Source organism: Ictalurus furcatus, chromosome 8, assembly GCF_023375685.1.
Source record: "Ictalurus furcatus strain D&B chromosome 8, Billie_1.0, whole genome shotgun sequence".
Classification (NCBI taxonomy): domain Eukaryota; kingdom Metazoa; phylum Chordata; class Actinopteri; order Siluriformes; family Ictaluridae; genus Ictalurus; species Ictalurus furcatus.
In genome coordinates this window covers 17,580,139-17,594,870 of record NC_071262.1, presented here as the reverse complement: position 1 = coordinate 17,594,870, position 14,732 = coordinate 17,580,139, and the positions used below count along the sequence as shown (strand labels likewise).

Here is a 14,732-nt window from a genome sequence, read left to right as displayed (position 1 = left end):
CACCTCACCACTCTTCCATGGATGCCATTTTTGCCCAGTGTCTTTTTGATAGTGGAGTCATGAACAGTGACCTTTATTGATTAAAGAGAGGCCTGTAGGTCCTTTGATGTTGTCCTTGTCTCTTTTGTGACTTGCTGGATGAGTAGGTGCTGTGCTCTTGAAGGAATTGTGGAAGGTCAGACACTTCTGGGAAGGTTCACTACTGTGCCGATTTTTTCCATTTGGAGATAATGGCTCTGACTGTGTTCCTTTGGAGTCCCAGAGCCTTGAAATAGCTTTGTAACCCTTCCCAGACTGATGTATTTCAATCACCTTCTTCTTCATCATTCCTGGAATGTCTTTCAATTTTGGCACAGTGTGTTACTGGGTAAGACCTTTTAACCAACTTCATGCTGTTGAAAAAGTTCTATTTAAGAGTTGATTTGATTGAACAGGGTTTGCAGTAATCAGACCTGGTTATGTCTAGTCCAACTGAACCCCATTATGAATGCAGTTTCATAGATTTGGGGAATTAGTAACTATGGGGGCAAATATTATTTTGTTATTTTCACACAGGCCCAGTTGATATTGGATAACTTTTTTGCTTCAATAGATACCATTACCATTTAATAACTGCATTTTGTTTAATTGTTTAATCAGGTTGCCTTTGTTTTATGTTAGATTTTTTTTAAAATATCTGAAACAATTAATTTTTTCACAGCACTGTAAGTGCTAATTTCTCAAGGTCACAAAAAACATCTTTAGTATTTCAAATATTGCAAAAAGGGTTTTCATTTGGCAGATACTTTTATCCAAAGTCACTTACAGTTGAGCTGCATAGATGAGGGTTAAGAGCCAACAATGACAGCTTGGTGATAGCAGAATTTGAACTCTCATTCTTCTAAACAGAAGTCCAGAGCTCTAAACTCTGAGCCACCACTGTTTTTTCACCAGTCTAGGTTTTCCTTTTTTCCTTTACTTGCTTAATGTCATTTGAAGCCAAATAAATTACACAACCAGTCCTTTGTAATAGGTGCAATTATTCAGAAGGTGTGTATTTGTTTCCTTCTCCGGTTTGGCATTTAGAATACAATAAGGGTCTGTTTTGATGGATAACAGGGTTGCTAAGTTGTATACCTTTGGCAGACAGGCTATAATAGTAAAGATAATGATGTCTTCACTAAGTGTTGTGTTTGTGACAGTGAAAGATCTGCTGTTTCCATGAGCGTCAGTTGTTCTTTTCGAGGTGATTACGGGGATGTGTATGGGGGTGTGTGTTGTGATGTCAGATTTAAAATGGTGGCTCTTGTGGAATTCATTTGTAATTCATGGTAGGTGTTATCCTTTTTATATGTTGCTCGGGTGTAAATAAGCACTCCAATAACCCATTGAAGTACACACAGGTTTTTCTGTCAGAATATAAGGAAATTATGAATGCTTTATATTCAATGTAGGCTTTTTTTAGTGATGCTTTAGATTTATTGGAAATGTTGTGTCATAATGACGTGTCATGGATGTCTTACTTTGTCATTATTTGTCGTCATAAATTATGTTGTGTTCACCATGCTAGTTTTTGCTAAGCATGCTCTGTTTTATGACAAATGTTATGACATACGGGGCAGTGGTGGCTTGGCAGTTAAGGCTCTGGGTTACTAATCAGAATGTCATGGGTTCAAGCCCCAGCACTGCCAAGCTGCCACTGTTGGGCCCTTGAGCAAGGCCCTTAACCCTCTCTGCTCCAGGGGTGCCGTATCATGGCTGACCCTGCGCTCTGACCTCAGCTTCCTGACAGGCTGGGGTATGCGAAGAAAACAATTTCACTGTGCTCTACTGTATATGTGACCAATAAAGACTCATTATCATTACTTCCTTCAAAAATGATAACATTTGCAAAATGACATCGTACTGTAATTTCTCATAAGAAGTCATGACTTCTATTATGCTAACTCTATGGCAGCATATAATTGGCTTGTCATGACATTTGTCCACACCTATATGTTAACAAAGTGTTCAAAAAGTTACAAAATTATTTTTTTTAGTGACAAAGGTGACAAAACATCCTTTAAGTTTCTGATAGTGAAGGTCTGTCTCACTTATTCCATGGCTACTTAGCACTGTTTAAAAGACAGCAGTTTGTTTATGTTTTGCTTCCTCATAACTGAAACTAGCAAGCCTGTCATTAATAAATGAAATATTTAGTGTATATGTGCAATAATAGCAAATCATAAATAAGTGTCCTATGTTAAGGCAGTTTTCATAATGGGCTCACTTAGCAAAAATGAGCATGAGACATAAGTTGCCATGGCACCAAACACTGTGATGCTAATAATAATAATAATTACCGGTAATGATGACATGACATTCACTGGACATGAAGTGTCATGGGAACGAATTTTATGACACTCTCTATAGTGTTAGCAAATGACTTGAGGTTTCTTTTTGAAAGAATAAGAGAAAAAATGGGTCAGTGTCTGTCCATGTGTCTAAGGAAACATAATAACACCCAGTACATCCATAGACTTAATGTGCTTTATGTGTTTTAACAGTTATCGAAATCTCTTTATAAAATGTGTAGGCAGCACTGCAAATTTTGCTCAACAGGACCTGAATCTTATACCGTACACATGACCCCGCATGTACACAGTGCTACCTCCACACTACTTTTATAATACCATAATGATTATAATACCATGAATACCAAGCAGCACATAATGATGACAAAGCTTAGCAACAACTTGGCAGCACACCAAAAGGACTGTGTGTGACTAGAGATGTAACGGTATGAAAATTTCATATCACTATTATCGTGACCAAAATTATCACAGTTATCAGTATTATCTCAGTATTGTTAAAATGTGCTGAAAATGTACAAAAAGTACTGATACACCCACTGAAATCATTTAAACATGTTTTATATTTGACTATAAAGCGATGGATGGATGGTCATTAGGCTTGCTGTGATAGTTGGTGTTCACGGCGTTACACGGTGTTCGGCCGCACACCAATTACATCACTTGCCCTCCATGGCACTGCCCCCACTGTCGTTTTGCTTTTTTATAGTAATAAAAATCATTTAGTTCAGTTAGAGAACATAGCGGAAGGCAGTGACAGCGCTCGGGAGAATCTACAACCTTCCAAGAGGACCAAATCCGAAGTGTGGTCATATGCTGAGGGAAAAATGCTGAGGGAAACTTAATAGAAGATGCTTTGGTGCTTCATTGGCGCTTTTACCTCTTTCCCCCTCGCTTTTAAATCGCTTATGAATGCCTGTGCGGCCGTGCGCATTTTGCTTTCGAATTAGCAGCAATTCGGGGGCGGCAATTGGTTGAATGGTGGGTTCATTATTATTCTTAATGAAAAACACAACAACAACAAAACAGTACAATGACAAACTCGCTTATATTAAACCAAATCTTCCGCCATCGTCTTGTCAGCCAGCTCGCCTCACTCTTCCTGTCAGTCAGCTCGCTTCACTTTCGTCACGCGATAAATGAAATCTGACTCCTGCTGATCTGTGCTGCGACTCCGACTCATTCGGCTCATGCTGAATCGAGCAGACGCGTTCAGTTTTTAATTGCTTGCGTCAGACTCATGCTGGGAGTGTCTGGACAGCATTTACCACGAGTTTTACAAATCACGATAATCGTGCACAGTTTTAATAATAATTAAATGTGACGTAATACTAACTGTCTGGGAATTTTATCGTGAAACTGATAAGAATTTCATCCCTGTGAGTGACACAAGCACAACAAAAGCCCTGTGTTTATAACAAACTGAATCTGAAATATTTAATCAGGATGCATTTCACGATGCATTTAAATCACACACAACACTCCAGATCCAAATAATGCCATGTTTATTTACTTCATGTTTAATGCATGTCGAAATTTTTAAAGCATATGGATTTCCCAGGCTGAACAACAAACAGCTAAACAGAGCAAAGCAGTGGGAAATTAACAAATTAGCACTGCTAGTGCTAATTTGTTATGTATTATTGATCAACCTGCTAGTCCCTTATCTGGTACTTATAGCTAATCAGAGTTATCTGTGTTTACACTTCTTGTGCTATCTTTAATAATCCCTTCATGAAAATAAATTCTGTTGAATTCTTGAATCTGATCAGGTGTTGAATTTTCTATAACCACAGCTCTGAGAGTAGTGCTTATATGGTGGATTATTCTTGTATGGAATAATAAAAAATTATTATTGATTTGGTGAAGCTTTCAGTAAGGAGCTGTTTAGTTAACATTTATGAGTCTCCATTGTTAGTGTTTTTTAAACAGACAATAAGTTTTCCAAGTTTTGGAAGGTCTTCAGGACAGAGGACTCTGATTTGGTAACGTGACAAGCTGCAACAAGACGCTGGTGAGCAATGTTCCGTCTCATTTTTTTTTCTTGTGGACCGAAATCTATTTCTACTGGTTAGACCCTGATACCCCATGAACTGCACAGATTTTGGCTGTTCTGAGCCTGCCTAGTTAGCATTAGTTGGCTAGCATGTAAAAACAACTCTCAGCTGCATTGCTATGCTAAGGTATAATGGGTGATTGTCATAGACGTTGAAAGTGGCTTGCTAAGCATTATTTGTGGTTGGCACTGAATTTGGGTGGCAACAGGACTGCCTCTTATTTGGCATGCATTGTTGATTTGGCTGTCAAAAAATAAGAAAAAGTGTACCCATGGCTGGTCTGAACAGTAATGCAATTATCTGTCAGTTAGTCCTGTTAACTAACACAATTTTGTGTCAGTGTTCTGAAGAGATTATTTTTTTCTGCATGGGAGAGTCATCAGAATAGAATATTGTTGGTAAGGGAACAACTGTTTATAACATAAGGGAAAACAGGAAGTAATTTGTAACATTCCATAGCAAATGTAACTATAAATAGTTAAAAAGCATGACCTGCCATTCAAATAAATTAATAATGAATAAATGAATCAGCAATTGGGAAATTACTGTGGTATACGAGCACTAAAATACATTTCAGGACGTTCTGTTATAAGCAAATAAATACCTTTGAAGTAGTGATAGCTTCACATCAGGCTGCATCACACCACCCTGTTGTTGAATATTTTCCTATAACATCATGTCCCCAAATGATTTATTCCTTTACAATCTATTTCTCTACATCCATTCAGTATGTTTTTTTTTTTGGTTTTTTTTTTACCAGATGGGCCACATCAGTCCCAGAGGAAACCACCAAAATTGTTTGCTTGATGCATGCGGTTTTGCTTTTTTGTAGGCAATCACTGGAGGTGCAACGATATTGGCTTTCTTTAACAACAGCTCTGAGTAAAAAATACCCAGTACACCTGCTCACATCTCTTCACCCTCCATCCCTTTATCTTGACTTGATTGCTTTCCTCTGGACTTGACCACTTCCCTCATTACCCACAGGCTGGCAGCATCGCTGCTCCCTGACCTGTGAGATAGAGGGATTTTAAAGTGTCGGCAGCAGCAGACAGACATCTGATGGATGTAATCTAGAATCCGGCGATCTCAGGGGAAGTGGAGGGTCTCTGTCTAATGAAGTTGTGGACAGTAGAAATAGAGGCGGAGACCTAGGTGACGACCCAGTGCACCTCAGACACAAGGCACTGCACTGCAGAAACAGCTACTAGTTGTGTGATGGGTTTCATTCTGACACCTGTCCTCAACTCTGTCTGAACATGTTAAAAGAAACAACGTATAAAACGTTATTATATGGAGAGAGAGAAAAAAATGACAGAGCATGCATGTGACATTTTAGGTAGACTATTAGTACTAAGGTACTGTCGCCTTCTTTTCATGCTCAGCGTTCTGTCATGAAATGAATATGCTTGTCACATCTCAAGCCATTGTTCTTATTCCCCTAGTTGCGTGGCTCATTGCAAGTGCACTCAATGATCTTTTTGGTCTTTCGTCTAATTCTCAGATAGATAATATTCCTGGAATGTAATCAGAGAGCTGCCCATATTAATGATAATGAGAATATAATTCAGTGAGTGTGCTGTGGTCTGTCCCTGCCATAACTAATTATGTTGCTCACCAAGTGGAAATTTAATAATGGAATTTGAAACCACATCACAGGTTTGGGTGTTTAAATATGCTCAGAATAAATTCAATATACTTGATTTTCTCAGACAAATAGATTTCATTTGCTTTAATTATGGAATAAAACCTGTGTGCTCAGTGGCAATGATTTTGCATGTGCTTATCAGAAGCTGATAAAATAACATTTGAGATTTCTATGACTAGTAAATGAGAGTGTAGGCCTATTTCTCCAAATATACTTCATTCAAGTCTTGCAGAAAATTTATTAGTAATTTATTAAACCAAAGAGTCTATAAAGACTGAGCTCCAAATTTAGAAGAACAATTTATTTATCATTGTGTTTCTGTTAGATCAAAGATTTTAACAGCTTCATGTCACATTAACACTGATTAGCCTGACATTGCATCTTCAACAACTGTTTATTTTCTCTATATCGCTCACATTTATCTTTATCCAGTATATTCCCAGCTCACCTAATGCAGTTAACTGCCTAAATTCACCATAAACAACTGCAACCATCAGTCAAGGCTTTCCCAAAATCGAGAAATTGTCACTACTGTGATCTGAGACATGTCTTGCAAGGACATAATAATAATAATAATAATAATAATAATAATAATAATAATAATAATGTGCTCCATATTCATAGTGCCTTTTTAAAACGGAAGGTCACTGTACACAAATATACACCAAAAGAGAGTAAAATGATAGTAGGAAGGGAAGTGTTGGGGGAAAATTAAAGGGAAGAATTGGAAGAAATCCCACCCCCCCACCATTCTCTCACAAAATCACCTGCCACTCACCCAACATCCAGTTCTCCCCTATCACACAACCTTGGATGGTGAAGGCTAACACATGCTTCCTCCAATACACACATCACACACTTTGGAAAGCGTTATCTGCCCTCTTCCTCATACATGAACTGACAGAGCCTATGATAGGCTAGTGTTGCCATGATTAACAGGGGAGAGAGAGTACACCATCCCTTCCACCCAGAGAGCACAGCCAATTTAGACTCCCAGTCATGGATAGCTGTGGCACTGTGAGATTCGATCTCGCAATCTCCTGATGATTGGGCGTACATACTTCTGAAAAGGTATGTTTCAAGTTGACTAAGAAAGAAGTGCCGTCACAAAGGTCCTGGTGGACGGCATTCCAAAGTTTGGGGATTATGGCACTAAAAGATCTGCCCCCTCATTGATGTCAGTCTGGTCTAGTGAGAAGTAGGAATGTAATGTGTTCTAAATATTTTGTGTGAGAAAGGAAATGCCAAAGTAGAGGGAATTATAGTAATCTAAGCATGAGGTTATGAAGGCATGAACCAGGGTTTCAGCATCTTTCAAACTAATCAAGTCAGACAATATTATGCTCAGATAAAAACACAATTGTGAATGACCTAATATGTGGTTCAGACGATACCTAGAATGAGAACATTTGTAGAAGGAACGAATGAACAATGAATAAAGATGGTGAAAAGTAATACTCACGCTCATACCACACCATGAGAAAGTAGTTTAAGTGAGTATGAGTGTGAGTATTACTTTTCACCACCTTTCATTCAATATCTCTCCTGTTCTTCAGGTGAAACTGGATTACATCATGTTAGTGATTGTTCTTATTCTCCACCTTTAATACTCAGCTCAAATTCTGTATCAAATTCAGCAGGAAGGTAAAAGGTATTTAAAATTACAATAAATTCAGTAGAAAATACATTTTTCGCGTTGGAGCCCAGTTAAAGACAATTTAATATTTAACCGCAGTTGGAATTGATCTTCTTCAGATATAATATTACAGAATTAATCGTCTCCTTTAGCAATAGAATGTGCTTTTAAACCACATAAAAAAGCACTTTGTCTTTATCCTGTTTAGGGCCACAGTGGATTAGTGTTTGTGGAAACACTTGGCATGGGGCAGAAATACAACTAGAATGGGACGCCACTCCATTGTAGGGCACCATGCACACACTTTCATACACTCATTCACCTCTAGGGGCAATTTAGAGTCACCAATCTATTTACCAGCATGTTTTTGGAAGGTGGAGAGGCCGATGAAACCAGAGAACCAAAAGAAAGCCCGTATGGACACAGGGAGAACATGAGAAACTCCAGATATACAATAATGCGGGCAGAAATGCCTATTTGATGAGAGAAGTCCGAGAACTACTAGATGTTTTTTTGGTTTTGTTTTGTTTTTTCACCATTCTGTGTAAACTCAATAGACTGTCTGCATGAAAATCGTAGCAGTTTCTGAAATACTCTAACCAGCCCATCTGACACCAACAACCATGACATGGTCAAAGACATTGAGATGTACCTGAAGCTCTTGACCTGTACCTGTATGAGTTTATGAATTACCTTACTGCCAGATGATTGGCTGATTAGATAAACACATGAATGTGCAAGTATACAGGAGTTCTGGAATGCAGGTGTGTGGCCGGTGGGTTTATATTGTTGTTAACATGATCTACTGGAAAAATACATTTCACTAGTATTATCACCTACAGGGCATTTACTTTGTCGAAACATATCAATGATTACATGTATATTTATTTTAAAAAAGAAAGAAAGAAAGAAAGAAACAGAATTACTGAAGTATTACAGTGTTAGATATTGAAATGGTTCATTTGGCTGGTTATTATCAAAGATGTACATACTGTGTCTATAAAATGCTCCTGCGTAATGCTCCTGCGATCAGATAAAAACTGGCAGTGCTCGCCGGCAGTAATGCTAATTTGATTGTGTTTCATATTGATTTCTTCACCTTGAATAAGACATTGCTTGGAAGTGAAGAAAGTGCCCCTGACATGACCTATAGTTTTCACTTGCTGTCTTAGCTTTAATATTGATGGTTGTACACGTCAGACCTGGGCTTTGATTCTTAAGCTTGTGTGTGTGTGGCATTTACCGTGAGGATAAGGGAATTAGAAATCAGCATCATTTTCCATTAAACTAACTGCATTGAAGAATGACTCAGATTACTTGGAAAGATGAGGAAGAAGGCTATAAACAGCTTATATATTTTATAATGTAGAACCATGTCGTGTAAATAAATTTTTGCATGATTAAAAATGTAAAGGATTTTTTCAAATTACAGTGAAAAAGTTTAATTACAATTATTACAGTTAAGTGTAGTTTTCATTAAATCATCATTCATACATCTTCAGCATAATTTATCTGGTGGATTGCCTCACAGCTCCAAGGGTCCTGCTTTAATCCTGAGCTTGGGTTACACACCATCTGTGTGGAATTTTGCATGTTCTCCCTGTAGGTTTCCTCCTTCCTTCTCCAGTTTCCTCCCACTTAAGAACATGCTAGTAGGTGGATTGGCAACTCTAAATTGCCAGTGTGTGAAAGCGTGTGTGCATGGTGCCCATCCAGGGTGTATTCTTGCCCCATGCCCAGTGTTCTTATAATAGGCACTAGATCCAACATGACCCTGACCAGGACAAAGCACTTACCTGAAGATGAATAAATGTTATGTTTTAATGCTTATAAAGTAAAATGTCGTACAAATATCTTTAATCCCTCATGAAGAATGCAAGTATACACTTTTTTTTTTTTTAAAGTTCAAGTCTAGGTCCCTAAGGGTTTTTGGTTGACCTTTTAGGAGAACCAAAGAACTATTTCCCTAGGAAACTAAGAATCCTTCACCTTTAACTATACAAAGTGCCCTTGAAGAATCCTTGAAGAATCATATGTATTACTATGTAAATTGGTATGTAAAATGGCTCCATGTTCTCCTGCCATCACAACCCCACCCTAGATGATCTGTGGTGTACTGTGCTATCACCAACAAGTGAAGAGCCTCACTGGGGAAATCGTAACCTAGTCAAAAGAGTAAATGACTGAAATGAGTAAATGTCTAGGAATAGGCTTAGTAATCTATTAATTTATCTAATAGAAAATATTAGTTATTTTTACTTGCTAAAAATATATATTTTATATATATTAAGGTAAACAAACCTTTACTAAGCATGCAAAAAAGCTGGTGCTAAAGAAATGATTATATAAAGGACTAGCATAAAACATTTTGTGTGTCTCATCAACTGTTTATTTTCTCTTTTAGTTCATCATTCCAAATTTCCAGAACACATGGCATTTCCGCAGCCACTTCAGCTCTCTCCTAAGGTTCAGGTTTGCTCCTTGTGGCTCAATTAAGCAGCTAACATCTACAAAAAAAAAAAATGCTTGCATCCTAAAATACATGGTACGTTTGGTTCACTTTGTACAGCTGATTCAGGATCGTTTTCTTGCTGCAATGAAACTGGGCCAGATTTTGATTAGAAGCAGACCAAAACCACCTTGAATGGTGTCAGACCAGTTGAAACTCAAGTAAAAAAAACCTACCAGGGTTTGATTCAAATGGACTAGTGAAAGCACCTTGACAGATCCTCTTCTCTCACTCATCACACTACAGAATAACTAAGGATATGCTCAGACTGACACACACAGATGAAACACTCTGACCCTCACCAAATGAGTCGATACATGTGTTTGCATGCATTCAAAATTTCATTCAGTCATGACACCCTCCACAGAGAATCATGCTTTCTCTCACACATACACACACACTATTAGAAACGGCCTTGGTGCCATATGCTGACCTCCCTCACACACGAGGTGTGCTGTCTCCTGAGGGAAATCAGTCACAACGCTGGCCAGGGCTCCTTCTGAAGCAGCTGTTCAGCCTGATGATCTTTAAACAAGAGATCGGAATGGCTCTAACTGTCCCGGTGACCCCAAACCACCTCCCACACCCGAACCCCCATGGCTCTGCTCTGTACTCCAGCCTGGCATCCTACAGTGCGGCACGCTGAGCAGCTTACTGAATGTTAAACCCTGTGTTCTCGTAGGGCCTTATTAATCATACAGAGTGAGAACTCATCCTGTTGCTTTCTCTGCTGGTTGCCTACCACTGTCCTTGACATTTATGCACACAGGAAGTCTGACAAACGCAGTCAGAAATATTGTGTGGGTTTGTCAGAGTGTGTGCCAGGTATTCTAAAGCAGTTTGCTTTTGAAGCTGTTAGTCATTTCATAAATTACTATATAACATGAAGCAAAGAAAGAGCACAAGTTACATGCTGACCACATATCCTCAGGACAGTGGTGGAGTTTTCAAACACTGTCTACGGTATTGTATTGTATTACGTTCGTCTAGTATGTCATGTGTTTCCATGCTAATCTGCCCAAGAAGATAGTACGAGGCCTTGCGTGTAGCATGCAAGCAATTATCACAGTAATTAGTGCATTCTTTTATTTCATTATCTTAGTTAGCTTTATAAGCTATGTATAGCTACCAGTGTTTCTCAACAGAAGAAAAAAAAAACAAACAAAAAAAACAATAAAAGGCAAGACAGTGTGCATTCTCACAAGCGGCAAACTACAAGTGACACGAGCAAATTGTCACTTGCTAGTGTGAACGTAGGGTGAACCCAGGAATGATGCTTAAGTTCACTTACTAACTTACTTACTGAAGTGATCTTTCTTCGTTTAACGACTCTAGCTCATTCCTTCCAGCTTGTAGTAACAGACAATGAAATCCCAAAAAAAACTACATCATGGTTACTTCATGGTTATAGCGAATGCATTACAAGTTGGTAAACGTATCAGAATGCCTTTTGATTGTAAAAATAAAAAACTGAATCCCAAAAGCGAAGCAAGAGGAAAGAGAAAGAATTGGATTAGGCAAACAAGTTCAACAACAAACTGTTCCTTTTAATGCTCCTACTAGTAACTAGTTAGCTAACAACTACAGCTGGTGCGATATTGATCGACCTTGTTGTAGCATATGTAAATGCCACTACACACTTGGCATAAAGTCACTCATTTAGGACTAGCAGCTATCTTTCATATCCTATCTAAATTAGGTAGCCAGATAGATTAGGATTATTGCATTCTTTGAGATAAGAGTGCAGTGGGTGCAATTGCCATTATTTGTGTCTGTGTTAATGACTCAATAGCCATGCTTGTTTTCGGCTTTGGTATAATAGTGTTGGAGGTTAAACAGTTATAGACCTGACAACAGGTCACAACAGGGTTAGGTTCCTTACTGTTTACAAAATATTGCAGATGTGGAAGTGCTCACACGCAAACACTTTACTTGTAAAGGCAGTGTGAGATGGGCCACCTGTGACAACGTTCCATCACTGACTGAGAGTATGGTATGAATACATTTGCAAGTGCCCATCTACTAAGAAAAATAGCTCAAATGAAACCTTGAATGTGTCCTACACGGACGGTTCCTGTCATTAACGGTTGTTTTAACGCACATCAGCTCTGAGCACCGCAAACAGCCATTAGCATAGGGCTAAAACAGTATAAGAACTCCCACAAGTGTTGTTTCCTCAGAATTAAAGGAAGCTATTATGAATGCAGCAGCAGCAGAAGACAAAATCACTTTCAGCCCATGTTAGAGCTTTTACATAACAGATAATGGAGCACTAACCAACCAAAGAAACTAAACCTCCATGTGGGGGGGAAGCTGTTTCTCTGTCATTCATAATTCACGGGTTGCACTCTGAATAACAGCCTTTGAGGAATAGTTTGACATCCCAGATGAATAATTAAAAGGTGCCCTTTTGCCCATTAAAAGAGACAGACAGATAGCATTTCCAAGTCTGATTGGCCAAACACCGGTCTCTGAAGGCTGCTGCGGCTTTTCTAAATGCCATGCTGTCAGTAACTTCAAATAACAAGTCGATTACACTTTTCATCAGGCATGCATTTCATGCCAAAAACTTTTTTTTAATGGATCGTTATTATTAGTAGTATTATTAGTCATTCAGAAGCAGCCGGCTGTTAAGGGACCGTTTTTATCTTGTCAGTTAAAAGGAACTTTCTGGCTGGGGACAATTTTACATGCAACTGTTAGTGCTGCTTGCAGACACTCTAAAACTGAACATCCACATCTGGGAAAGAGAATAAATTCCTTTGAATGCACGTGCAAATCCATGAGTCTCAGTAGTTTCCTTGGCATCATCAATGACACACAAAGCCAAAGGATCAAGGTACAGTTAATGAGATCAATGAAGTAATGAAGTGCTGCTTTGATTTTTGGAAAAGATCCCTGCTCCACTAAGCCCTGTTCTTTAGTCTGCATCCATTTCCGACTGGATGGGTGGGAGGACGAGCAGCCTTGTACTATTTATAGCCTGGTGAGAAATAATTCAAAGCTATCCGAGAGAAGATCTCGCAAATCTCTGACAGCAGGAGGAATGGCTGAGGAAATCTTTTGTCTGTCTCCGTAAGACTGTGAGATGGTGTTATGTAATGGGCTTTGCCTGTCTGGGAATCAGTGCATAAGTGATGGGAATGATCTGAACACGGGACAGGAGGGAAAAGTCAGTCTTTCCATCACTGCTTTAAACACTTTTTAGTATTTAAAAACACACATGCACATGGTGTAAGATTTACTCACATAGTCTATCAATGTGATCTTTCTTTATTAGTTGGCATGTTGCACTGTGTTTGAGTTAATATATAATAATAAAAAATTAATAAATAAATAAATAAGCCAAGACTGACCTTAACTGTCTTCATTGTGCTCAGAAAGTCCTTCTACTCTGTAACTCAGCGAGTCTCCTTTCAGTCTTCCTCAAAACTCAAGCATGGCTCATGAAAAACTCGACCTGAACGCGCGAGACCACGAAACCCCGTTTTATCCTTCCAACTTGGGTTGCATGCCAGCTGTCCGCGAGCAGCTCCGTGTCCGCGTGACGCTGCGCTCGGCGCTCGTGTACAGCTGAAGTGTAGCGCGCGCGTTGGCGCATGCCCGCTTCTATTTCCTGCGCTCCCTCGAGACACTGCGCGCGCACTGCCAAGCAACAGCTCCAGCCCCAAAGCACCGACACAACGACAACCTCCGCCAAGTTTGCGCTTCTTGTTAACGGTTCTGCGCCTCGGTTTCAATTACAAGTGATTGAAGCAGCACGGTTTTAACTACATAAAAGACCACCACACACACACACACACACACACACACACACACACACACAGAATGCACTACACAGACAACGCGTCATGAACAGACAGTTAATATTTCCTGTTTGAAACAGTCCGTGTGGGGAAAATCCCAGGAGAAATGGGAAAACTGAACAAACCCGAGTGTTAAACAAACCACGAAGACCTACATGCATTATGGGATGTTTTGTGTCAATTCATGACGTTTAATTCCAATAAAAATCCATATCAGTTCCAGATGATAACACTACAAAATGTGGAAGAGTTCAAAGGGGGTTAATACTTATTCAAGGCACTGTCGATTCTGCAGGGAGGAAAGAGAGAAAAGGGGTGAAGAAAGAATGAATGAAAGAAAGAAAGGTAAGCATGGATGGAGAAATGAATCAAAGAAAGAAGAAAAGAAAATGAGATACAAAACAGAAGGGAAGAAACAAGGAGGACACTTGGACTCGGTGATGGTCCAGGCCATCGGATATAATGGAGGTATTAAGGATAGAAAAAAAGATGGGTGAAGAAAGAGAAATGGGTGTCACAATTTTCAAAATTGTTAACAATTTACACTTAGAAAATTGTAGCCTCCTCTATCCCTCACTTTCAGTAAACACTTTATCCTGGTCAGGACTGTGGTGGATCTAGAGTCCATCCCAGGAAAACTGGACGTAAGGCTCCTGCACCCTGGAAGGGACACCAGGCTGTCACAGGGCACCATTCACTCACAATCTTAGACCATCCATCTACTTGCATGTTTTGTTTTGTTGTTT

The 14,732-nt window shown here is 39.1% G+C and overlaps 1 protein-coding gene across 1 annotated transcript in view; it reads right to left on the bottom strand.

Annotated features, from left to right (window-relative positions):
• si:ch211-269c21.2 (carbohydrate sulfotransferase 8) overlaps positions 1–13,902 on the bottom strand; it is a 58,287-nt gene extending 44,385 nt beyond the window's left edge. Inside the window, exon 1 of the mRNA XM_053631181.1 lies at positions 13,537–13,902. The gene's annotated coding sequence lies outside the window, so the exon portion shown is untranslated. The remainder of the gene's footprint in view (positions 1–13,536) is intronic.
• Between the last annotated feature and the right edge of the window lie 830 nt (positions 13,903–14,732).